This window comes from Stegostoma tigrinum, unplaced genomic scaffold (genome assembly GCF_030684315.1).
Source record: "Stegostoma tigrinum isolate sSteTig4 unplaced genomic scaffold, sSteTig4.hap1 scaffold_68, whole genome shotgun sequence".
NCBI lineage: Eukaryota > Metazoa > Chordata > Chondrichthyes > Orectolobiformes > Stegostomatidae > Stegostoma > Stegostoma tigrinum.
Genome location: NW_026728622.1, coordinates 50,732 through 75,172, shown reverse-complemented (window position 1 = coordinate 75,172; position 24,441 = coordinate 50,732). Strand labels below are relative to the sequence as shown.

The following is a 24,441-nucleotide window of genomic DNA, read 5'->3' as shown; positions in this document are numbered from 1 at the left end:
ATAAGAAGGGTGGCCGTAAATGCCAGACTGAAGGTCTTTTATTTAATTGTAGGGAGTGTATAAAACAAAGTGAATGAGTTTGTGGTGCAGATGGAAATTGACAGATGTATTGTTCTGGGTATCACAGACATGTGGTTGTAAGGGGATAAGTGTTGGGAACTAAATATCCAATGATACATGTCCTATAGAAAGAACAGACAAATGGACAGAGATGCCAGGGTTGGCTTGTGAGTAAGAAATGGGGCAGCGCTGAAGGAACCACAGGTCTTGAGCTTGTTTATTAATGACTTGGAGGAAGAGGTGAATGTGCTGTGGCTAAATTTTTAGATGACTCAAAAATATTTGGAAAGACAAGGCATGGAACAGAAACAGAGATTTACCAGGATGTTACTTGGATTGGAATGTATTAGCTTTCAGGAGGGCTTGGTGGAAATGTTGTATAATAATAAATGTAATGAGATCAACCATGATCTCACCGAATGGTGGAGGAAATTCAATGGGCCAAATGACTTGTTGAGTGAGTCTTGTTGTTTGACAATGAATTCGTAAAGGTGTTTGTTTTTGTCTCTTGGATGAGATGTAAAAATGAAATGTGTACGCTTCCTTTTCATCTGGCAATAAATAATCGTTCTGAACGATTTCCATTGACTAGTGGCAATCTGACAAGCATCACGATGTAAAGAGATTCTTAGCTTCTTTTTAATTGTAAAGTTATTCTCTGGAATTAATTAAGCATATATTATTTGCATCTCAGGAATTATATTCATCACTGCATCTCAAAAAGTACTCTGTTGTATGATAACAGCATTTTAAAGAACACTCTTCAATGGTTGTGATTTTCAGTTGCCATAACACACATTAAATTACATTGTTGGCCAATCTGTCCATGATTATTTCATTGTCTTACATTTCAAACAGACAAGGAAATATTAGTGATGCAATGAAGAGTTTGATGATAAAATATAATTACTGTTACGGTTTCCTCTTGGACGAAATAGTCTCATCAAATTGACTGGTCAAGGAAATGGGACACTGACTGTGAGTACTTTGAGTGTTTAAGTGATTCCTAAAATGAAAATTATGACCTTGATTTCTCTTGCATGCAGATATGAAGAGACTATTTTAAAAATCCTCTCGGTTCGTGGTTCAGGCATAAAGGTGTCACATGTATATTTATGTATATACATGTACATGTGTAATCTGAAAAGAAAATGACGATAAATCACTTGTTACAAGGTGAGAATGAGTTATCCAGATAGTAAGAACTGCCAAAGTTGGTGTCTGAGATAACACATTGTGGAGCTGGGGGAAAGCAGGCAGCATCAGAGGCTCAAGAAAGTTGATGTTTTGGGTCAGGACCCTTCCTCCAAAATGGAGGGTGGACGGGAGCTCAGAAACAAATAGTGTGGAGAGGGAGGAGGTGCTGGGGAAGGTAGGTGGGATGGTGATAAATGAGTACTATCCAGATTGGAACAGATTTACCCCAGAAGGTATTGAATACAAGTTCCAAATCACTCTCAAAATCCTAGTGACCGTTAACATTCATGTTTTTTTTGTCTGTGTGTTTCAGTAATTGCATGTCAGTTTGAATGGTTCATTGAGAGTGAGGAACCTATGGACTCACACACACCAACATGGAATTTAATTCAAAGAGTGACTCCTCTTCAAAGTACTTAATCGCTTTTAAAATCTTGACCATTTCTGCTGTCTAGTTAAACAAGTGTAGCTGAATACTGCTTCAATAGGAATTAGTGTTTAATAGGAACTTATTTGTGAAACTTACAGTTCCTCAAGCTTTAGCATAAACTGGTGGAGACTTTCGGCGCTTGCAAAAAGGCTCACCTCTCTGTTAATACTGAAGGAAAATTGGAGTTTAAAAGTAAGTTCACCCGGTGTCAGGGAATGAAATGTTAATGTTGACTTGAATATAATTTTTAAAAAAGTAATATATTTGTGTAGCACTAAACTCAAATTAAAATCTTAACCTCACTGCGACCCATTATCTCTGATACTATTTTAACCTCACTGCGAAGCCTCTTCCAGGGATGCCTAACCTGAAGAAGTTACCCTCCTCCCTCCGGACCAACCTCAGGGAATCTCTCTCCCATTGCAACTCTCTTGCTCCATCTTCGGTCCGCCTCCCCCTCTCTCCCTATTTATTCCAGTTCCCTCCCCCCATCCCCCTCTCTGATGAAGGGTCCAGGCCCGAAACGTCAGCTTTTGTGCTCCTGAGATGCTGCTTGGCCTGCTGTGTTCATCCAGCCTCACATTTTATTATCTTAAAATTTGGATATGCCAGTTGACTCCTGTTTGACACTGGATGGAATGGCGGTGACATCAGATTCAGTGATGATTGAGAATCTAAAGAATATGAGGATAAGATTTAAAATCCAAATATCATTGAACTCTTCAAGAAATGTATTACTGGAAAAGGGGGAAAGCATGTATGTCTATTAGAATTGAATACACTCTGAAGGCGGTGGCACAGATGAAACAGACCTGTGTGCTAAAACTTATCACAAATTTCACATTGAATGGAGCAGTTTAAACAGGCTGGAGGAAGCAGACATGCCAGCGCAAACTTTTGAATTTGTGCATTCTGTTCATAAACATCAGCAAAATTGTGGGAACCTGTTTATTCTTTCTCTTTTATTGCACAGAACCATACGATTACACTAATTTTGATGAGGAATTTAAAGATTATGAGCCCCGTCCGTTTGACCCGCAGTTTGGTACCATAGGTTGGTACGATCTTCGTTCGAGAAGGAAGAGGGATGTTCCAGACACAGAAAATCGTCAAACCATTTACGACAAAGTCTGTTTCTGCTTAGTATTAATTAATGCAGTTAACATTTTCAGATCGACATGATTGCAGAATGGAGTCAATAAAACAAATTCCATCTGATATTCAACATAAATTTTAAGTTTAGAATAACAAGCTCACAAGAGCTTGGTTTTAGATATCACTTGGGACCACAGACTAACAGACAAAGGAACAAAGCAAAACGACTCTGCGATTTGATGTAGAAACTCCTGACTCCGAAGCCTGCAGCCGCCCTCCAATTCTCAAGTCAGAAGTGTGTCAATGATGGTGCAGATCCAACAACACTGGAAACGATCTTGAGTCTAGACCAAAGCAGCCCCTTGATTGGCACCGTATCCATTCTCTCCACAACCAACTCCAAGACACAATAATGTGTCCATATACAAGATGCACTGCCACATTTTTTTCCAACTATTCTTACACCCGCCTTTCCAGACTTAGAAAACTCATCTTCAAGGTCAAGGACATCAGACATGGTAGCACTAATCCCAGTAAAAATCACCTCCAAGCTACTCTCAAACTTATTTGGAAATGAATGATTGTTCCTGAGTCAATATTAGTAATCTCTTTTGGAACAGCATTGTGGGTCTGTGTACAGCAACATGAAGCTGTTCAAGAAGTCAATTTGTGCTGGACAATCAGCAACAGCTATGTCTCATTAAAGAATAAATAAATCGGAAAGAAATCCATCTGAGAGTCACAAGCAAATGGGTAACTTTTTTTTGTTCACTCTGCAGCTCGTGGGCTATTACCAATTTTGACAATGACAAATGAAGCTTTTGTTTGGTTTGCTATTGATAGCAGCTGTCCACAAAATAAAAACAATTGGCATCAGAGATAATGGGAACTGCAGATGCTGGAGAATCCAAGATGACAAAGTGTGGAGCTGGGTGAACACAGCAGGCCAAGCAGTATCTCAGGAGCACAAAAGCTGACGTTTCGGGCCTAGACCCTTCATCAGAAAAGAGGGAGGAGGAGAGGGCTCTGAAAGAAATAGGGAGAGGGGAAGGCAGATTGAAGATGGATAGAGGGGAAGATAGGTGCAGAGGAGACAGACAAGCAATAAGGAAGGAGAGGATCAAATATGAAGGTAGGCTAGCTAGTCATATCAGAAATCATAGTAACGGCTTCTTTCAATACATAAGAAACAAACGTGAGGCAAAAGTAGACACTGGGCCACTCCAAACTGATGCTGGAAGGCAAGTGGTGGGAGATAAGGAAGTAGCTGAAGAACTTAATAAGTACTTTGCGTCAGTCTTCACAGTGGAAGACATGAGTAATATGCCAACAATTAGGGAGAGCCAGGGGGCAGAGCTGAGGATGGTTGGAATTACAAAAGAGCAAGTGCTAAAAGAGCTAAAAGGTCTAAAAATTGATAAATCTCCTGGCCCCAATGGGCTATATCCTAGAGTTCTGAGGAAGGTGGCTGAGGAAATAGCAGAGGCTTTGGCTATGATCTTTCAAAAGTCACTGTAGTTTTTTTTTGAGTGCGAGCAGCAGCGGAGGCAAGACGGACCCGGAAGACTGCAGCTAAGGTAAAGCAATTTATTTTTAAAATTACTTACCGGTAGCGGGCAGTGGTGTTTTTTCCTCTTTCAGAGAAGGAGCGGGAGCAGCGGAGGAAGTGACGAGGACCAGAGGGGCAGCCGGGAAGGAAAGCAGTGAGTATAAATACTCACCCTTCGACGCCAACGGCCATTTTGAGTGCGAGCAGCAGCGGAGGTAAGACGGACCCGGAAGACTGCAGCTCAGGTAAAGCAGTTTATTTTTAAAATTACTTACCGGTATCGGGCAGCGGTGTTTTTTCCTCTTTCAGAGAAGGAGTGGGAGCAGCAGAGGAAGTGACGAGGACCAGAGGGGCAGCCGGGAAGGAAAGCAGTGACCATATATATCAGCCTTCGACGCCAACGGCCATTTTGAGTGCGAGCAGCAGCGGAGGCAAGACGGACCCGGAAGACTGCAGCTAAGGTAAAGCAGTTTATTTTTAAAATTACTTACCGGTAGCGGGCAGCGGTGTTTTTCCTCTTTCAGAGAAGGAGCGGGAGCAGCAGAGGAAGTGACGAGGACCAGAGGGGCAGCCGGGAAGGAAAGCAGTGACCATATATATCAGCAAGGCGTGTTAGGGAAATGGAGCTGGAGCTGGATGAACTACGGATCATTCGGGAGGCAGAGGGGGTAATTGAGAGGAGTTATCGGGAGTTGGTCACTCCTAAGGCTCAGGACGAGGATAGATGGGTTACAGTTAGGGGGAGGAAAGGGGACAGACAGACAGTGCAGAGATCCCCTGTGGGCATTCCCCTCAGCAATAAGTATATCGTTTTGGATACTGCTGGGGGGGATGACCTACCAGAGGAAAGCCATAGTAGTCAGTTCTCTGGCACTGAGCCTGACACTGTGGCAAAGAAGGGAAGGGGGCAGAACAGAAAAGTACTCGTGGTAGGGGACTCGATAGTTAGGGGAATCGACAGGAGATTTTGTGGGCAAGATCGGGATTCCCGGAAGGTATGTTGCCTCCCTGGTGCCAGGGTCCGGGACGTCTCTGATCGGGTGTATAAAGTTCTAAAAGGGGAGGGCGAACAGCCAGAAATCGTGTTACATATTGGCACAAATGATATAGCCAGAAATAGGTTTGGGGATATAAAAAGTGATTTCAGGGAGTTAGGATGGAAGCTGCAGAGCAGGACGAACAGAGTAGTGTTCTCTGGTTTACTACCGGTGCCACGAGATAGCGAGGTGAGGAACAGGGAGCGGGCGCAGCTGAACACGTGGCTTCGCAGCTGGTGTAAGAGGGAGGGCTTCAGATATGTTGATAATTGGGATGCCTTCTGGGGGAGGTGGGACCTGTACAAGAAGGACGGGTTGCATCTGAACTGGAAGGGGACCAATGTCCTGGGTGGAAGGTTTGCTCGAGTAGTTCGAGAGGGTTTAAACTAGTATGGCAGGGGGGTGGGAACCTGAGCTGTATACCAGAGGTGAGCGTTGATGCAGGTGAGGCAGTAGCAAGAGGTAGACCAGCTAGTGGGAAGGATTTTCCTGGGAAGGAACCAAGGGATCGGTTAAAGTGTGTTTGCTTTAATGCAAGGAGTATCAGGAATAAAAGTGATGAACTTAGAGCATGGATCAGTACCTGGTGCTATGATGTTGTGGCCATAACAGAGACATGGGTTTCTCATGGGCAGGAATGGTTGCTGGATCTTCCAGGGTTTAGAACATTTAAAAAGAATAGGGAGGGGGGAAAAAGAGGAGGGGGTGTAGCACTACTAATCAGAGAGGGTATCACAGCTACAGAAGCTTCCTTTGTCGAGGAAGATCTGCCTACTGAGTCAGTATGGGTGGAAATTAGGAACAGCAAGGGAGTAGTCACCTCGTTAGGGGTTTACTACAGGCCCCCCAATAGCAGCAGGGAGATTGAAGAAAGCATAGGTCGACAGATTTTGGAAAAGTGTGCACGCAGTAGGGTTGTTGTAATGGGTGACTTTAACTTTCCTAATATTGATTGGAACCTCCTTCGAGCAGAAGATTTGAATGGAGCTGTTTTTGTGAGGTGTGTTCAGGAGGGTTTCCTAACGCAGTACGTTGACAGGCCGACGAGGGGAGAGGCCATTCTAGACTTGGTGCTCGGAAACGAGCCGGGGCAGGTATCAGATCTTGTGGTGGGAGAGCATTTTGGTGATAGTGACCATAACTGCCTCACGTTCTACATAGCTATGGAGAAGGAGAGGATTAGGCAAAATGGGAGGATATTTAATTGGGGAAGAGGAAACTATGATGCGATTAGACATGAGTTAGGAAGCATGGACTGGGAGCAGTTGTTCCATGGTAAGGGAACTATAGACATGTGGAGACGGTTTAAGGAACAGTTGTTGGGAGTGATGAGTAAATATGTCCCTCTGAGACAGGCAAGAAGGGGTAAGATTAAGGAACCTTGGATGACGAGAGCGGTGGAGCTTCTAGTGAAAAGGAAGAAGGTAGCTTACATAAGGTGGAGGAAGCTAGGGTCAAGTTCAGCTAGAGAGGATTACATGCAGGCAAGGAAGGAGCTCAAAAATGGTCTGACGAGAGCCAGGAGGGGGCACGAGAAAGGCTTGGCAGAAGGAATCCGGGAAAACACAAAGGCATTTTACACTTACGTGAGGAATTAGAGAATGGTCAAAGAAAGAGTAGGGCCGATCAGGGATAGCATAGGGAACTTGTGTGTGGAGCCTGAGGAGGTAGGGGAAGCCCTAAATGAGTTTTTTGCTTCTGTCTTTACGAAAGAAACGAACTTTGTAGTGAATGAAACCTTTGAAGAGCAGGTGTGCATGCTGGAATGGATAGACATAGACGAAGCTGATGTGCTGAAAATTTTGTCAAACATTAAGATTGACAAGTCGCCAGGCCCGGATCAGATTTGTCCTCGGCTGCTTTGGGAAGCGAGAAATGCAATTGCTTCGCCACTTGCGAAGATCTTTGCATCCTCGCTCTCCACTGGAGTCGTACCTGAGGACTGGAGAGAGGCAAATGTAATTCCTCTCTTCAAGAAAGGAAATAGGGAAATCCCCGGCAATTATAGACCGGTAAGTCTCACGTCTGTTGTCTGCAAGGTGTTAGAAAGGATTCTGAGGGATAAGATTTATGACCATCTGGAAGAGCATGGCTTGATCAAATACAGTCAACACGGCTTTGTGAGGGGTAGGTCATGCCTTACAAACCTTATCGAGTTTTTTGAGGATGTGACTAGAAAAGTTGATGAGGGTCGAGCTGTGGATGTGGTGTATATGGACTTCAGTAAGGCATTTGATAAGGTTCCCCATGGTAGGCTCATTCAGAAGGTCAGGAGGAATGGGATACAGGGGAACTTAGCTGCTTGGATACAGAATTGCTGGCCAACAGAAGACAGCGAGTGGTAGTAGAAGGAAAATATTCTGCCTGGAAGTCAGTGGTGAGTGGAGTTCCACAGGGCTCTGTCCTTGGGCCTCTACTGTTTGTAATTTTAATTAATGACTTGGACGAGGGAATTGAAGGATGGGTCAGCAAGTTTGCAGACGACACAAAGGTCGGAGGTGTCGTTGACAGTGTAGAGGGCTGTTGTAGGCTGCAGCGGGACATTGACAGGATGCAGAGATGGGCTGAGAGGTGGCAGATGGAGTTCAACCTGGATAAATGCGAGGTGATGCATTTTGGAAGGTCGAATTTGAAAGCTGAGTACAGGATTAAGGATAGGATTCTTGGCAGCGTGGAGGAACAGAGGGATCTTGGTGTGCAGATACATAGATCCCTTAAAATGGCCACCCAAGTGGACAGGGTTGTTAAGAAAGCATATGGTGTTTTGGCTTTCATTAACAGGGGGATTGAGTTTAAGAGTCGTGAGATCTTGTTGCAGCTCTATAAAACTTTGGTTAGACCGCACTTGGAATACTGCGTCCAGTTCTGGACGCCCTATTACAGGAAAGATGTGGATGCTTTGGAGAGGGTTCAGAGGAGGTTTACCAGGATGCTGCCTGGACTGGAGGGCTTATCTTATGAAGAGAGGTTGACTGAGCTCGGTCTCTTTTCATTGGAGAAAAGGAGGAGGAGAGGGGACCTAATTGAGGTATACAAGATAATGAGAGGCATAGATAGAGTTGATAGCCAGAGACTATTTCCCAGGGCAGAAATGGCTAGCACGAGGGGTCATAGTTTTAAGCTGGTTGGTGGAAAGTATAGAGGGGATGTCAGAGGCAGGTTCTTTACGCAGAGAGTTGTGAGAGCATGGAATGCGTTGCCAGCAGCAGTTGTGGAAGCAAGGTCATTGGGGTCATTTAAGAGACTGCTGGACATGTATATGGTCACAGAAATTTGAGGGTGCATACATGAGGATCAATGGTCGGCACAACATTGTGGGCTGAAGGGCCTGTTCTGTGCTGTACTGTTCTATGTTCTATGTTCTATGATTGGAAAATTGCTGTTGTAACTCCCTTGTTTAAGAAAGGATCAAGGCAAAAGATGGAAAATTACAGGCCGATTAGCTTGACCTCGGTAGTTGATTAAAATTCTTGAATCATTGTCAAGGATGAGATTTTGAAATTCCTGGAAGTGCAGGGTCAAATTAGAACAAGTCAGCATGGATTTAGTCAGGGGAGGTCGTGCCTGAAAAACCTGTTAGGATTCTTTGAAGAGGTAACAGGTATGTTAGACCAGGGAAACCCAGCGGATGTTATCTATCAAGACTTCCAACAGGCCTTTGATAAGGTGTCTCACAGGAGGCTGCTGAGCAACGTGAGGGCCCATGGTGTTCGAGGTGAGATACTGGCCTGGATTGAGGATTGGCTGTCTGACAGAAGGCAGAGAGTTGGGATTAAGGGCCCTTTTTCAGAATGGCAACCAGTGACGATTGGTGTCCCGCAGGGTTCAGTGGTGGGGCCGCTGCTGTTCACCTTATATGTTAATGATCTGGATGAAGGGACTGGGGGCATTCTGGCGAAGTTTTCCGATGATAGGAAGATAGGTAGACAGGCAGGTAGTACTGAGGAGGTGGAGAGGCGGCAGTAAGATTTAGACAGTTTAGGAGAGTGCTCCAGGAAATGGCTGATGAAATTCAATGTGAGTAAATGTGAGGTTTTTCACTTTGGTAAAAAGAATACAGGCATGGAATATTTTCTAAATGGTGAGAAAATTCGTAAAACAGAAGTACAAAGGGATCTGGAATTCTTGGTCCAGGATTCTCTAAAAGTTAACTTGCAGGTAGAGTCCATGATTAAGAAAGCGAATGTAATGTTGTTGTTTATCTCAAGAGGGTTGGAATATCGAAGCAGTGATGTGCTTCTGAGGCTTTATAAAGGTCTAGTTAGGCCCCATTGAGAATACCGTGTCCAATGTTGGGCCCCACACCTCAGAAAGGACATACTGGCCCTGGAGCATGTCCAGCGGAGATTCGCACGGATGATCCCTGGAACGGTAGGTTTGACATACGATGAACGGCTAAGGATCCTGGGATTGTACTCATTAGAGCTGAGAAGGTTGAGGGGAGATCTAATAGAAACTTACGAGATAATGTGTGGCTTAGAAGGGGTGGACGCTAGGAAGTTGTTTCTGTTAGGCCAGGAGACTAGGACCCGTGGGCACAGCCTTAAAATTAGAGGGGGTAAATTTAAAACGGAAATGAGACGACTTTTCTTAAGACAGAGCGTGGCGGGCTTGTGAAATTCATTGCCACGGAGTGCAGTGGGGGCCGGGACGTTGGATGCCTTCAAGGCAGAGATCAACAAATTCTTGATCTCACAGGAATCAAGGGTGACGGGGAGCGTGCAGTGAAGTGGAGTTGAAATGCCCATGAGCCATGATTTAAATGGCGGAGTGGACTTGATGGGTCGAATGGCCCGACTTACACTCATATCTTATGGTCTTAAGTTAAAGGGTCGGACATGAAGCCAATCGAGGTGAGTGTAGGTGGGGAGAGGTCAGTCTGGGGAGGACAGACAGGTCAAGGGGGCGGGAAGCGGTTAGTAGGTCAGGAATGGGGGTTTGGCTTGAGCTGGGAGGAGGGGATCGGGGAGAGGAAGAGCAGATTAGGAACGTGGGGACGAGCTGGGCTGGTTTTGGGATGCAGTGGTGGGAGGGGAGATTTTGAAGCTTGTGAAGTCCACATTGATACCATTGGGCTGCAGAGTTCCCAAGCCTCAGTTAAGGAAGGACAATAAACACTGGTCAGTCAGTCATACATCGAACAAAAAAAGTTCATTTTTAAAAGAAAATAGGATGCATCTGTCAATCAAGTGGCAAAGTATTATCGAGTTTTGAGAAGATTTTTAGCTCAGGGTTGAGGTTTTGGATGTAAGATTGCTCACTGAGCTGGAAGGTTAGTTTTCAGATGGTTCGTCACCATTCCAGGCAAAATCATCAGTGAGCCTCCAGTGAAGCGCTGGTGTTCGGTCCTGCTTTCTATTCAAGTGTTTAGGTTTCCTTGTGTTGGTCATGTTATTTCCTGTTCTTTTTCTCCGAGGATGGTAGATGGATTTGGAGCCAATGTGTTCTCCCTAGTATAGTTTGTGTATGGAATGGAGTGCCAGAGGCTATTATAATCACAGTATTTAAAAGTCACCTGCATGGACACATGAATAGGAAGGGTCTGGAGGGATATGGGCAACATGCTGGCAAATGGAACTAGTCATTTACGATATCTGGTTGGCATGGAGGAGTTGGACTGAAGGGTCTGTTTCCCTGCTGCACAACTCTACGACTCTGTCTTTGTCTCTTTGTGTCTCTCTCTCTCGCCCTCGCTCCCCCCTCCCATTTTCTCAAAAACCCACCCCTCGCCACACCCACAATCTCTGTCTCTCCATCTCTCTGTGTGTGCCTCACTCTGTGTCTACGTCTCTCTCTCTCTCTCTCTGTTGTCTTGTCTCTGCCACCTCGCTGTGCACTTCTGTCTCTCTTTCTTTCTCTTTCACTCTGTCTCTTTGTGTGTGTGTGTGTGTGTTTGTGTGTGTGTTTGTGTGTGTGTGTGTTTGTGTGTGTGTGTGTTTGTGTGTGTGTGTGTGCGGGCGCGCGCGCGCTCCTCTCTGTCTCTCGTCTTGTCTCTGCCTCCCTCTGTGTGTGCTCTGCCGTTCTCTCTCCCCTGTCTCTCCGTCTCTCCCTGTGAACTTCTCCCTCTCCCCTGCCCCCGCCCCCGGCGCTCTGTCTTTCTCTGTGTCTCTCTTCCTCTCGCCGTGTGTTTATCTATCCGTCCATCTCCACCCGCTCAGCAGGGAGCATTGAGTTTTTTTTTAAAAGTTTAAAAATCTGTTTAAACCCAACCCATCCGCAATCAGACTGCATTTCTAATTCTCTCTCTCACACACACAGTCTGTCTCTTTCTCCCTCTCAGTCAATCCCCTTCCTCTCCTGTTCCTACTCACGCCTTCTCCCCCCTCTGCCTCGGTGACGAGTCCGCTGTCTGGAACCCTTTTCCCGGGAGGGGACTGAGGACCCAGCTGTTCTGCATCGGGATCAGCGTACCACGATCCCGGACCCCTACAGCCTCCGGCATGACCACTGGGCGAGGAGCAGGCATCCAGGCTGCTGGAGCGCTCGCTGCTCAGTGGCTCGGCCCTGCACCGCCTTGGCCGGGAGCGGGGATCCGAGGTGGGAGAAGGCCTCTTCGCCCGGCTCCTGGGCACAGCTACCTGCCTGAACACTAAAATGTGAGGCTGGATGAACACAGCAGGCCAAGATCTTGGATTCTCCAGCATCTGCAGTTCCCACTATCTCTGGTACCTGCCTGAACAGCTGCCTGGCACCGAACCCACCCCCTCTCCTCCCCTCCCCTCTCCCCGCCCCCTCCTCCCTTCCCTACCCGCCCCTCCTCCTTCCCCCCAACCCCCTCCTCCTACCCCCCGCCCCGTCCTCCTGCTCCCTCCCTCCATTCATCCATTCCTTCCTCCTGTCAGTCCTCGCTCCCTCCCTCCAGCCATCCATTCCTCCCTCGCTCGGTCCCTCCAGCCATCCATTCGTCCCTCGCTCCAGCCGTCGCACCCTCCCTCCCTCACTCCAGTCAGTCAAAACAACAAAGAAAATTACAGCACAGGAACAGGCTCTTCAGCCCTCCAAGCCTGCGCCGACCAAGATCCTCTGTCTGACCAGTCACCTATTTTCTCACGGTCTGTGTCCATTTGCTCCCTGCCCATCCGTGTACCTGTCCAAATATATCTTAAAAGATGCTAATGTGTCTGCGTCGCCCACCTCTGCTGGCAGGTGCCCACCAACCTCTGTGTAAAGAACTTGCCATGCATATCTCCCCTAAATTTTCCTCCTCTCGTCCACGTCCTTTTGGTAATGGACACAGTACTCTAAATGTGGCCGAACCACAGTCCTATACAACTGCAACATGACCTGCCAACTCTTGTACTCAATACCCTGTCCAATGAAGGAAAGCATGCCATATGCCGCCTTGACCACCCTATTGACCTGCATTGTCACTTTCAGGGAACAATGGACCTGAACACCCAGATCTCTCTGTTCATCAATTTCCCCCAAAACTTTTCCATTTACTGTTTCGTTTGCCCTTGAATTTGATCTTCCAAAATGCATCACCTCGCATTTGCCTGGATTGAACTCCATCTGCCATTTATCTGCCCAACTCTCCAGTCTATCTCTGTTCTGTTGTAATCTCTGATAGTCCCCTTCACTGTCTGCTTCTCCATTCCTCCCTTGTAGTGCAATTAGGCAAGACTTAGGAGGCATAGAATGGGTTAGCAAAATGCAGGGGATGGGGACAATTGAATTGTGGAGCTGGTTTAAGGAACAGATATTGCGTGTCCTTGAGAGGTACGTCCCTGTCAGGCAGGGAGGAAGCGATCAGCTAAGGGAACCGTGGTTTACTAAAAAAATTGTATCTCTTGTTCAGCAGAAGAGGGAGGCTGATGTGACGATGAGACCAGATGGTTCAGATGAGGTGATGGAGAGCTACAGATTAGCTAGGGAGGATTTAAAGAGAGAGTTAAGAAGAGCAAGGAGGGTACATGAGCAGACATTGGCAGGTAAATAAAGGAGAGCCCTAAAGCTTTCTATAGGTATGTGAGGAATAAGAGGATGACTGGGCTAGGCAAAGGGCCAGTCAAAGACAGAAGTGGGAAGTTGTGTGTGGACGCTGTGGAGATTGGAGAGGTGCTAAATGAATATTTCTCATCTGTTTTCACTGAGCGACAGGAGAATATTGAAGAGGAGGTGACTGAGTTAGAGGCTACTAGAATTGCAAAGGTTACGGTTAGTAAGGAGGAAGTGTTATCAATTCGACAACGTGTGAAGGTAGATAAAACCTCTGGGCCTGATGGGATTTTTCCGAGGATTGTCTGGGAAGCTAGGGAGGAGGTGGTGGAGCCTTTGGCCTTGATCTTGGAGTCCTCATTGTCTACAGGTTTAGTACCAGAGGACTGGAGAAGTGCAAATGTTGTGCCCTTGTTCAAGAGGGGCAGTAAGAATGACCCAGGCAATTAAAGACCTGTGAGCCTTGCGTCTGTTGTAGGAAAAATTTTGGAAAGGATTTTAAGAGATAGGATTTATAATCATCTAGAAAGCAACAATGTGATTGGAGATAGTCAACATGGATTTGTCAAGGGCAGGTCGTGTCTCACAAACTTCATTGAGTTTTTTGAGAAGGTGACCAATCATGTGGATGAGGGTCGGGCAGTTGGCGTGGTGCACATGGACTTCAGTAAAGCCTTTGATAAGTTTCCCCATGGTAGGCTATTGGAGAAAATACAGAGGCACGGGATTGAGGGAGATTTAGCCATTTGGATTAGAAACTAGCTTTCACTAAGAAGGCAATGAGTGGTGGTTGATGGAAAATATTCAGCCTGGAGTCTGATTACTCGTGGTGTGTCTCAAGGATCTGTTTTGAGACTACTGCTGTTGTCATTTTTATAAATGACTTGGATGCAGGCATTGGTGGATGGGTTAGTAAGTTTGCAGATGACACTAAAGACAATGGAGTGGTGGACATTGTGGAAGAATGTTGCAGGTTGCAGGGAGACTTGGATAAACTGCAAAATTGGGCCGAAAGGTGGCAAATGGAGATTAATACGGATAAATGTGAGGTGATTCACTTTGGGAGGAATAATAGGAAGGCAGGACACCGGGTCAACAGAAAGATTCTTGGTAGTGGAGATGAACAGAGGGATCTTGGTGTCCATGTACATAGGTTCCTGAAAACTGCCCCCCAGGTTGATAGTGCTGTTCAGAAGTCTGATGGTGTTTTAGGTTGCATTGGTAGAGGGATTGAGTTGCGGAGACGTGATGTCATTCTGCAACTCTACAAAACGCTAGTGCGGCCTCGCTTTGAATATTGCATGGTCGCTCCATTACAGGAAGGATGTGGAATCGTTGCAACAGGTGCAGAGGAGATTTACCAGGATGTTGCCTGGTCTGGATCGAAGGTCTTATGAAGAAAGGCTGAGGAACTTGGGTGTGTTCTCATTGGAGAGAAGGAGGCTGAGAGGGGATTTAGTAGAGACATACAAGATGGTCAGTGGATTAGATAGGGTGCACAGTGAGAGTCTTTTTCCGAGGATGATGACTTCAGCTGGTACAAGGGGGCACAGCTACACATTGAGGGGTGATGGATTTAAGACAGATGTCAGAGGCAAGTTCTTTCCTCAGAGAGTGGTACGGGGGTGGAATGCTCTGCTTGCCAATGTAGTTAACTCAGCCACATGAAGGGCATTTAAACAGCCCTTGGATAAGCATATGGATGCTGATGGGATAGTGTTGGGGAATGGGCTTAGATTTGTTCACAGGTCAGCACAACATGGATGGCCAAAGGGCCTGTTCTGCGCTGTGTTGTTCCATGTACTATTACAGTTCACAGATCTCATTTAACACTAAAATGAGTGGTAGAGTAAAGAGGATAATGAAAATCTGCAGATGGACACAAAGTTTAAATGAATGGACAAGGGTCTTGCAGATGGAGTGCAATGATGGTAAATGTGAGGCTGTCCATTTTGGTAGCAATTAGGGCAAAATGGAGTATTACTTAAATGGTGAAAAATTGTAGCATGCTGCTATGCAGAGGGAGCTGGGCAACCTTGTGTATGAATCACAGAACGTTTGCAGATGCAGCTGGTAATTGAGGCAACAAATGGAATAGTGTCCCTTATAGCTCGAGTGATGCAGTTTAAAAATCGGGAGGGGATGCTCCAGTTGTATAGGGTGCTGGTAAAGCTTGATGTAGAGTAGTTTGTACAGTTTTAGTCTCCTCACTTTAGAAAGGATGTGCTGGCACTGGAGGGGGTGCAAAGGAGCTTCACAAGAATGATTCCAGAATTGAAAATGTTGCTGTATGGGGAGAGATTGAGGAGACTAGGATTGCACTCACTGAAACTTCGAAGAATGAGGGGTATTCTAATAGCAACTTTTAAAATGATGAAAGAAATAGATAGGAAAGAAACACGGAAGTTGTTTCCACTGATGGGTGAAATTACAACTGGGGGGCATAGCCTCAAAATAAGGGTGAACAGATTTAAGACTGAGTTGAGGATGAGCTGCTTCATCCCAAGGGCTGTGAATCTGTGGAATTCTCTGCTCAGTGAAACAGTTGAGGTTCCCTGATTGAATGTTTTAAAGGCCAAGACAGGTAGATCTTTGAACAGGAAAGGAATTGAGGGTTATGGTGAATGGCGGCTAAGTGGAGCTGAGTCCGCACAAAGATCAGCCATGACCTCATTGGATGGCAGAGTGAGCTGAAAGAGACAGATGACCTACTCCTGCTTTATTTCTTATGTCCGTATGTCCTTAGATTGCCATCCTTGTCATTCCTCCTTCCCTGGAATAGGCCAGTTCTGAATGCTGATCAGTAGGTCTTTAAATAACTCCCGCGTATCAAATGTCGACTTGTTCAATAAAAGCTCCTCCCAGTGAATACTGCTCAGCTCCTACCTAATACTCCTTCCCCCAATTTAGTAGCTTCCCACAAGTTCCTGATTGTTCATAGCTATTTTAAAATGTAAGGAGAGGCGATCACCCCGTTTGAAGAAGCTCCTGGTTCAGTGTTTTTCCCCATGTGGGAGTCAGCTACAGGTTTTCTTGTTCCAAGATTGGGGAGGAAATAGCCCAGTGGTGGTACTGCTGGACTGTTAATTCAGAGACTTAGATAACATTCTGGGGACCTGTGTTCAAATCACAGCACAGCAGATGGTGGAATTTGAATTGAACATAAAAGTAAATCATGAATGAAGAATCTAATGATGACCATGAAATCATTGCCAAATGTCAGAAAAACCCAACTGCTTCACTGATGTCCTTTAGGAAAGCAAACTGCCATCCTTACGTGGTCTGGCCTACTTGTGACTGCAGACCCACAGCCATATGATTGACTCTGAACTGTCCCCTGGGCAACGAGGGATGGACAATAAACACTGCGTAGCTAGTGATGTCCTCCTCCCATTAACAAATAAATAAAATTGGATTCTACATCTTCTGATTGAAGATTTGTTTCTTATTCTCACAGTAATTTCATCGCTTACAGTCAGTTTCCCTCCTGCCTGTCTTTTTTGAATGTCACGTAGCCCTGCACATTTACCTCCAGTGTTGATCTCCTTAGAACCATGTCTTTGTAATAGCTCTCAAATCATGCCCGTCAACCTGTATGTGTGCTCTTAATTTGTTGATTTTGTTCTGAATACAATGAGCACGCAAGCAAAGAGCCATTAATTTTGCTTTATAACTTTATTTGACCTCTTGACATTATTTACAGCTGTTTTCTGTTTCTACATGCTGTCTTTTCCAGTCCCATGCTGAGTATTGTTATCCCAATAGTTCTTTAATGTCAGTGTGTGTGTATTCCTGGGCGAATACGCTCGTGTGGTCTACGGAGTTGTGGAGGTCGCAGTTCTAGGACAGCCATTTCATAGGCCTACGCTGCAGGTTAGAAGAAAAGACAAACTTTTGCTCTGAGCTCTGCAAACCAGGGCGATGTCAAAAAGGAAACAAGGTCAAAAGAATTTCAACAAGAATCTCAAAATTAACTGCTGAATTCATATCAGCATTACAGGGATCGCCCAACTTAGTGGCCACAACATCCCACTTTCTATTCTTCACAAACAATCCAAATTCTGAACTATCCGTATCCCTCTTAACTTTTATGTTTTTTGAGCTAATTTCTTGTGTCTAACTTGTGCATATTTGTGGTGCCTTATGACTTCTTGCGTTTAGCAATTGATAAACTCACTCTCTCTTGAATTGAGTAAAACCTCGGTTTATAGGATCCCCAGTGTGGAAACAGGCCATTCAGTTCCACAAGTCCACAGCAACCCGACAAAGAGCATCCCACCCAGACCCATCCCCATTCCCTACTCTATCCCTGTCAGCCTGCATTTCCAATGGCGAATATACCTAACCTACACGTATGTGGGCAATGTGGGTAATTCAGCATTCCCAATCCGCCTAACCTACATGTTTCTGGACTGGTCAAAACAATGATTCGATATGAATTAGTTAGAATGCAGCTGTTGACTGTCATCTTCCATCCCTGTGTTGGAGTGAGATTTAACATTCAAGATCAAAAATGAAACACTTGAACAAGATAGTTCAAATTGCGGTTGTTGACTTGCTCGCCGAGTTGGCTTGTTTTCATTCAGACGTTTCGTCACCATGATCAATGACATCATCACTGGAGCCTCCAACAAAACAATGTTACTCTACTCTGTCTGGAATTTATACTGTCCGGTCTGTTACCATGAGTACTGTCACTTCCGGTTTTGATCTATATGGGTTTGTATGTGGGGGCCCAATTGTATCTGCTTGTTGGTTGCATTATGGGTGGAGAATCACGCCTCTCATACAAAACTGGGACAAGGTAACCATAGTAGCCCAAGCCAAGCATAGACATGCAGAGGAATCCTAGAGGCATGGTTCTCAACCCATTCTCCAGCCTCACATTCTTGGTCTCTTCTATTTGAATATGATCACTCAACCATATCCTTTATGACAAACAACAGAGTCTTACATCACAAAATCTTCAGACAGGACTGTCCAGACAGATCCACTTGAACTCATGATATCATCTTTCGCTGGAGGGCTTCCGAAATGTCTGCATTCTTCCTCACCTGAGCATCCTTGCGTTCGTGGTTGACAGAGATCTCAGCCATGTCCAACCCATGTCCTACACTTTGGCCTCACCCCTGATGAGGTTCCCTGGTCCTCAATGACCAACCCATCAATATCCACATCGAGAAGAACATCAGCCACGATTTCTAACAAGATCCCACCACCAGGCATATATTCCCCTCCCGTCTCTTGTCAGCCTTCCGCAGGGACCATTCCATCGGGACACCTCAATCCACTCCTTATCCATTCCCAACAGCTCCCCATAACCCAACAGCACTTTCCATGCCACCACAGAAGGCATAACATCTGCCCATTTACTTCCTCCCGCTTCACTATCCAAGGCTTCCAGGGGAAGCAGCGATTTACCCACACTTCACTCAATCTAGTCTACTGTATTCACTGCTCTCAATATGGTCTCCTTCTGCATTGGGGAGACGAAACACAGACTGACCAACCGCTTGGCAGAACACCTTTTTTCTGGCCGTAAGAATGGCCCCAGGTTTCCAATTGCCTGTCACTTGAACGCCCCATCATGATCCCTGTCCAAAATCTCTGTCTCAGGCTTGCTGCAGTGCTCCAGTGAGTGCAAGCTAACACCTCCGCTCGGTTCGCAGTAAACAGCAGCACCTCACAGTCGTGAACGGTTTTAGCTCCCCCTCCCATTCCTTAGACGACATGCCCATCATGGGCCTCCTGCAGTGCCACAATGATGCCACCCGAAGGGTGCAGGAACAGCAACTCATATTCCACTTGGGAACGCTGCAGCCCAATGGTATCGATGTGAACTTCACAAGCTTCAAAATCTCCCCTCCCGCACTGCATCCCAAAACGAGCCCAGCTTGTCCCGCCTCCCTAACCTGTTCTTCCTCTCACCTATCCTCTCCTCCCACCTCACGCTGCACCTCCATTTCACACCAACTGACCTCATCCCGTCTCCTTGACCTGTCTGTCCTCCCTGGACTGACCTATCCTCTCCCGACCTTCCCACCTATACTCTCCTCTCCACCTATCTTCTTTTCTCTCCATCTTCGGTCCGCCTCCCCCCTCTCGCTATTTATTTCAGAACTCTCTCCCCCTCCCCCTTTTCTGATGAAAGGTCTCGGCCCAACATGTCAGCTTTTGTGCTCCTGAGATGCTGATTGGCCTGCTGTGTTCATCCAGCTTCACACTTTGTTATCTTGGATTCTCCAGCATCTGCAGTTCCCTTTGTCTCTGAATAAAGGAGAAGGTAGGTGAAGAGGAGACAGACAGGTTGAAGAGGCGGCGGATAGAGCCAGTAAAGATGAGTGTATGTGGGCAGTTAGGGAGGGGATCGGTCAGTCCAGGGAGGACGACCAGGCCAAGGGGGTGGAGCTGAGGCTGGTAGGTAGGAGATGGGGGTAGGGCTTGAGGTGGGAGAGTGGATAGGTGGGAGGAATGACAGGTTAGGGAGGTGGGGATGAGCTGCGCTGGTTTTGGGATGTAGGTGGGGAGGGGAAATTTTGAAGCTTGTGAAGTCCACACTGGTACAATTAGGCTGCAGGGTTCCCAAGCAAAATAAGTGGTACTGTTCCGGCAACCTTTGAGTGGCATTGTTGTGGCACTGCAGGAGGCCCAGGATGGGCAGATGGAATTATGGTGTTGAAGGTGGAGATGTGCTCAATAAGTAGGAGCTTGACGTAGATGCCCTTGTTATCTGGACGTTCCAGAGATGTGTGTAAAGCCAAGGAGAGGGCATCTGCCATGGGTCTGCTGCATCAGTAGGTGAATTGCAGTGGATCAAGGTAATGTGGGAGGCTGGAGTTGATGTGGCCCATGACCAACCTCTCAAAGCACTTCATATTTATAAATATGGATGTCAGAGCCACTGGGCAGTAGTCATTGAGGCTTTTGAAAAAAATTGCTGACATTCAGTGCGGGGATCTTAAAGCATTAGCACGAACATCAGAAAATTGGAGAAGCCTCGAGCGTATGAGCACAGGTAGCTGAGGGTAGGGAGGGCGTGAATTACAGAAATCAAAGAGGGCAAGATACAGAGAGAGAGAGAGAGAGAGAGAGACAGAGATCATAGTGAACAAATGATTGGCCTGGTAGGCAGTGGAAAATACATGATTTTACATGGAACATGCAGATATCTTCGAAAAACAGGACATTGAGTTTTGGAAATTAGTGTTATAGTTGATTTGGAGTGACCCAAGTTACTGTTCAGTTTGGTTGTGGCTTTTGATGAAGGGATGGTCCAACTGAGATTGAAATTGGAGGAAGATTTCAGGATTTTTTCATGTTCTTGTCTTTCTGTTATGCCCCGAGGTAAAAAGCATTGGAGATGCTGTTAATTTTTTGCACGGCGAGCTGCAGAATATTAACCAGTCTCACACCATTGCCATCACCTTGCCCTTGCAGATGCGGATAAAGTTCTCCAAGCTGACAGAAATTGAAAGCACTCGCATCCTGTGACGATGGTAAGTTTACTTTCTTAAAAAAAAATGCTTGCAGCTTAATGAGCATAATAAAGAGCACAGGGGCTCTGGTTAACACTGCTGCCTCATGGCACCAACAACTTGGGTTCAATTCCGCCCTTAGGTCACTGTCTGTGTGGAGTTTGCACATTGTCCATGTGTGCATGGGTTTTCTCCGGGTGCTCGAGTTTCCTCCCACGGTGAAAAGATGTGCAAGTTAGGTGGATTGGCCATGCTAAATTTCCCAAGGTGTTCAGTGATGTGTAGGTTAGGTGAGTTATAGGTGGATGGGTCTGGGTGGGAAGCTTTGAGGGGCAGTGTGGACATGTTGGGCTGACGGACCTGTTTCCACATTGTAAGGATTCCCTGAATCATGATTCTATCATTTTACTGAGCGCAAAGGTACAATATTAGCCGGTCATATTTGTCTCACCTCTTTACACATTGACAAGAAAGCTTTAATTTCAGTTTCTATGCATTTGCAACGTGTCTGCTGTCTCTAACAAGGCTGACTATATCTCCTTCTCTAATGCGCATCTCCTGTCCCCTAACACCAAGAGGTGACACTTGCTTTTCGTTTCGTACAATCAGTAAAACAATAGCCTCCATATTACAGCCAGCGGCTTCTCTTAATGCTCACACACGGTTCTTTTTTTCCTCCAGGTATTGACCACTCATCATTTCTTATTCCTCATCTCATCTCTCTCTCATGCACTCTGTCTCTCTCTCTCTCTCTCTCTCTCTCTCTCTCTCTCTCTCTCTCTCTCTCTCTCTCTCTCTCTCTCTTCCTCCCTCCCTCCCTCCCTCCCTCTCTCTCTCTCTCTCTCTCTCTCTCTCTCTCCTCTCTCTCTCTCTCTCTCTCTCTCTCTCTTCTCTCTCTCTCTCTCTCTCTTCTCCCTGTCATTATCTCTCCTCTCCCTGTTATCCCCCCATCACTTGACTCACAGGCACAAACAGAAGTTCACAGTCACACTGTGTTGCACATGCATATCCTATCCCTCATGCTCAAACATACTATCCATACACACACAGAACCAGGAACACAGTCTCTCACTCACACATTCTGTCACATTCTCACTCATTCATACTCCGTACTGTCACACAGTCAAGCACGGTCTTGCACACATGCTGTGGCATACTTGCATGCACTGTCGCAGGATCTTTTGCCAATGCTCATACTCTCAAGTACACACAGACACACACACCCCCCCCCCCCCCCCCCGACAAATCTCTCCCTCACACACTTATGCTTGCAAATTTGCTTGCTCTCAAAATCACTCGCTCTCACAGACACTCTCACAGCCTCATGCATGCTTGTAACACTCCCTCCTTGTGCTAATTCTTTTCACACACTCTCAAGCACAGACACTGGCACACACATTCTGTCGTGCGCACACTCACACTTTCATGCACCATCTTTGCACTCTTGAACACAATCATATGCTCACCTCTCTCTCGCACACAGTCAATTTGATTTGAGTCATCATTGTCACTTGTGCCTTGGTAGACTGAGAAGTTTTCTTATGCATGCAGTACAGACAGATCATACCATACAAAGTGCATTCGTGAAATGGAACATTGTGCATCTTCTCTGTAGCTGTCACTGAGAGCGAGATCCAAGTTAGATCCAAAGGGCCTGTTCTGTGCTGTACTGTTCTATGTTCTATGTTCTAGATTTAAAATTTTAAGTGTTCTATTCAGATCCCCAAGAACAGCGGTGAAGATGCAGTTCTTGAATCTTTTTACACATGTATACAAACTTTTTTACATCTTCCCTTCAGTCAAAGGTAGAAGAGAGTGTAATTGTTGGGTGAGAAGGGCTTTTGATTTTGTCAGTGGGTTTCCCGAGGCAGTGGGAAGTACAGGTGGAATCAATGAATGGAAGGCTGGTTTGCATAATGGACTATGCTGTGTTCACGACTCTGTAGTTTCTTATGACCTGAGGAAGAGCTGTTGCCAAACCATGCTGTGATAGGTTGCTTTCTATGGTACATCAATAATTGTTGTCCTTGTGGACACACTGAATTGCCTTAGCCTCTTGGGGAAATAGAGACATTGGTGTGCTTTTTTGCCCATTGTGACGATCTGGGTGGACCAGGAGAGATCGTTGGTGATCAACACTCTCAACTATCTCCACCTCAGCAACATTTCTCTCACTGTCTGATGCAGGCGTGCTCACACTCACATTCTGTCGCCCATTCTGTCTGTCTGTCTGTCTCTCTCTCCCTCATTGCCCATCTCTCTCGCTCTGTCTGTCGCGCGCTCGCTCTCTCCAATTCTGCCTGGAAGAAGAAAGGCAAGAGCCATAATAAATAGGGATTGTTCAGCTAGAGGAACCATGCTGTGATATGCATCCAGATAGGATGCTTTCTCTGGTACATCAATGAAAGTTGTCCTTGTGGACACACCAAACTGCCTTAGCCCCCTGGCAAGTAGAGACAAATGGTGTGCTTTTTTGCCCATTGCAACGATCTGGGTGGACCAGATTTTTCACAGTCGTACCTGTGACTCCATTGTGGCATATTAACCAGGTCAACAATGTCATTAAGGGGATCCTGAAGGAGGAGGACCGTAAGACACAGCTCGATGTACACATTGGTAAGATGAGTGATTTGGTTTGGGGTAATGCTTGCACCAAGCGTTCTGAGAGCTAGGCAGTGGATTAAATAGCAGGACCTGTAAAGTTGTAATCTTTGGATTATTCCTGGTGCCACATGCTGAGAAGGCAAGAAAAAGGGGAAGAAAACAGATGAATGCTTGGCTCAAGTGTTTGTGTTTGGGGAGGGATTTAGACTCCTGGATCTGAAGGAGAATTTGTGAGGATGGTATGTCCTCTACAAGTGGGCTGGTCTGCAGCTGAAGCAGAAAGGAACCAAAATCCTTGCACAAGGGTTTGCTAATGTTGTGAGGAATTTAAGCTATCGGCCTTGCAAGCAGTGGGCAGTTGAAGAGCAGGGAATTCACTGAGGGGTGAGAAGCTAATAAAATAATAATTATATTCTGGGATTTCAACTGCACAACATTAATTGAGATTAGATAAAAGTTTGACTTGGGAAATAATTCTTTAAATACATTTGATAGATTATTTTACATGAACATGGAGATGAGCTTGTAAGGGACAGTGCAATGCTGGACCTATTTCTGGGACACAAAGCCAGTGTTCCTTTGGCCCTCGATGTTGCGCCGACCTGTGAACTAATCTTAACCCATCCCCCAACACTATCCCATCATCATCCATATGCTTATCCAAGGACTGTTTAAATGCCCCCAATGTGGCTGAGTGAACTACATCAGCAGGCAGGGCGATCCTTACCGCTCTCCGACTAAAGAACCTGCCTTTGACATCTATCTCAAATCTATTATCCCTCAATGCGTAGCTCTGCCCCCTCAGACAAGCTGATGCCATCATCCTCAGAAAAAGACTCTCACTGTCCACACTATCTAGTCCACTGATCATCTTGTATGTCTCTATTAAATCCCCTCTGAACCTCCTTCTCTCCAATGAGAACAGACCCAAGACCCTCAGCCTTTCTTCCTCAGACCTTCGCTGCAGAGCAGGCAACATCCTGGTAAATCTCCTCTGAACCTTTTCCAATGCTTCTACATCCTTCCTGTAATGGGGTGACCAGAAATGCACGCAGT

At 46.0% G+C, this 24,441-nt stretch overlaps 1 long non-coding RNA gene across 2 annotated transcripts in view; it reads left to right on the top strand.

Moving 5' to 3' along the window:
- LOC132209153 (uncharacterized) overlaps positions 1 to 24,441 on the top strand; it is a 1,475,533-nt gene that overhangs the window by 1,418,853 nt on the left and 32,239 nt on the right. For both annotated transcript variants that reach the window (XR_009445245.1, XR_009445244.1), the window contains 6 exons: positions 919 to 1,236; positions 1,786 to 1,879; positions 2,661 to 3,535; positions 4,424 to 4,546; positions 4,641 to 4,792; positions 20,744 to 20,802. This is a non-coding gene — a long non-coding RNA (uncharacterized LOC132209153). The remainder of the gene's footprint in view (positions 1 to 918; positions 1,237 to 1,785; positions 1,880 to 2,660; positions 3,536 to 4,423; positions 4,547 to 4,640; positions 4,793 to 20,743; positions 20,803 to 24,441) is intronic.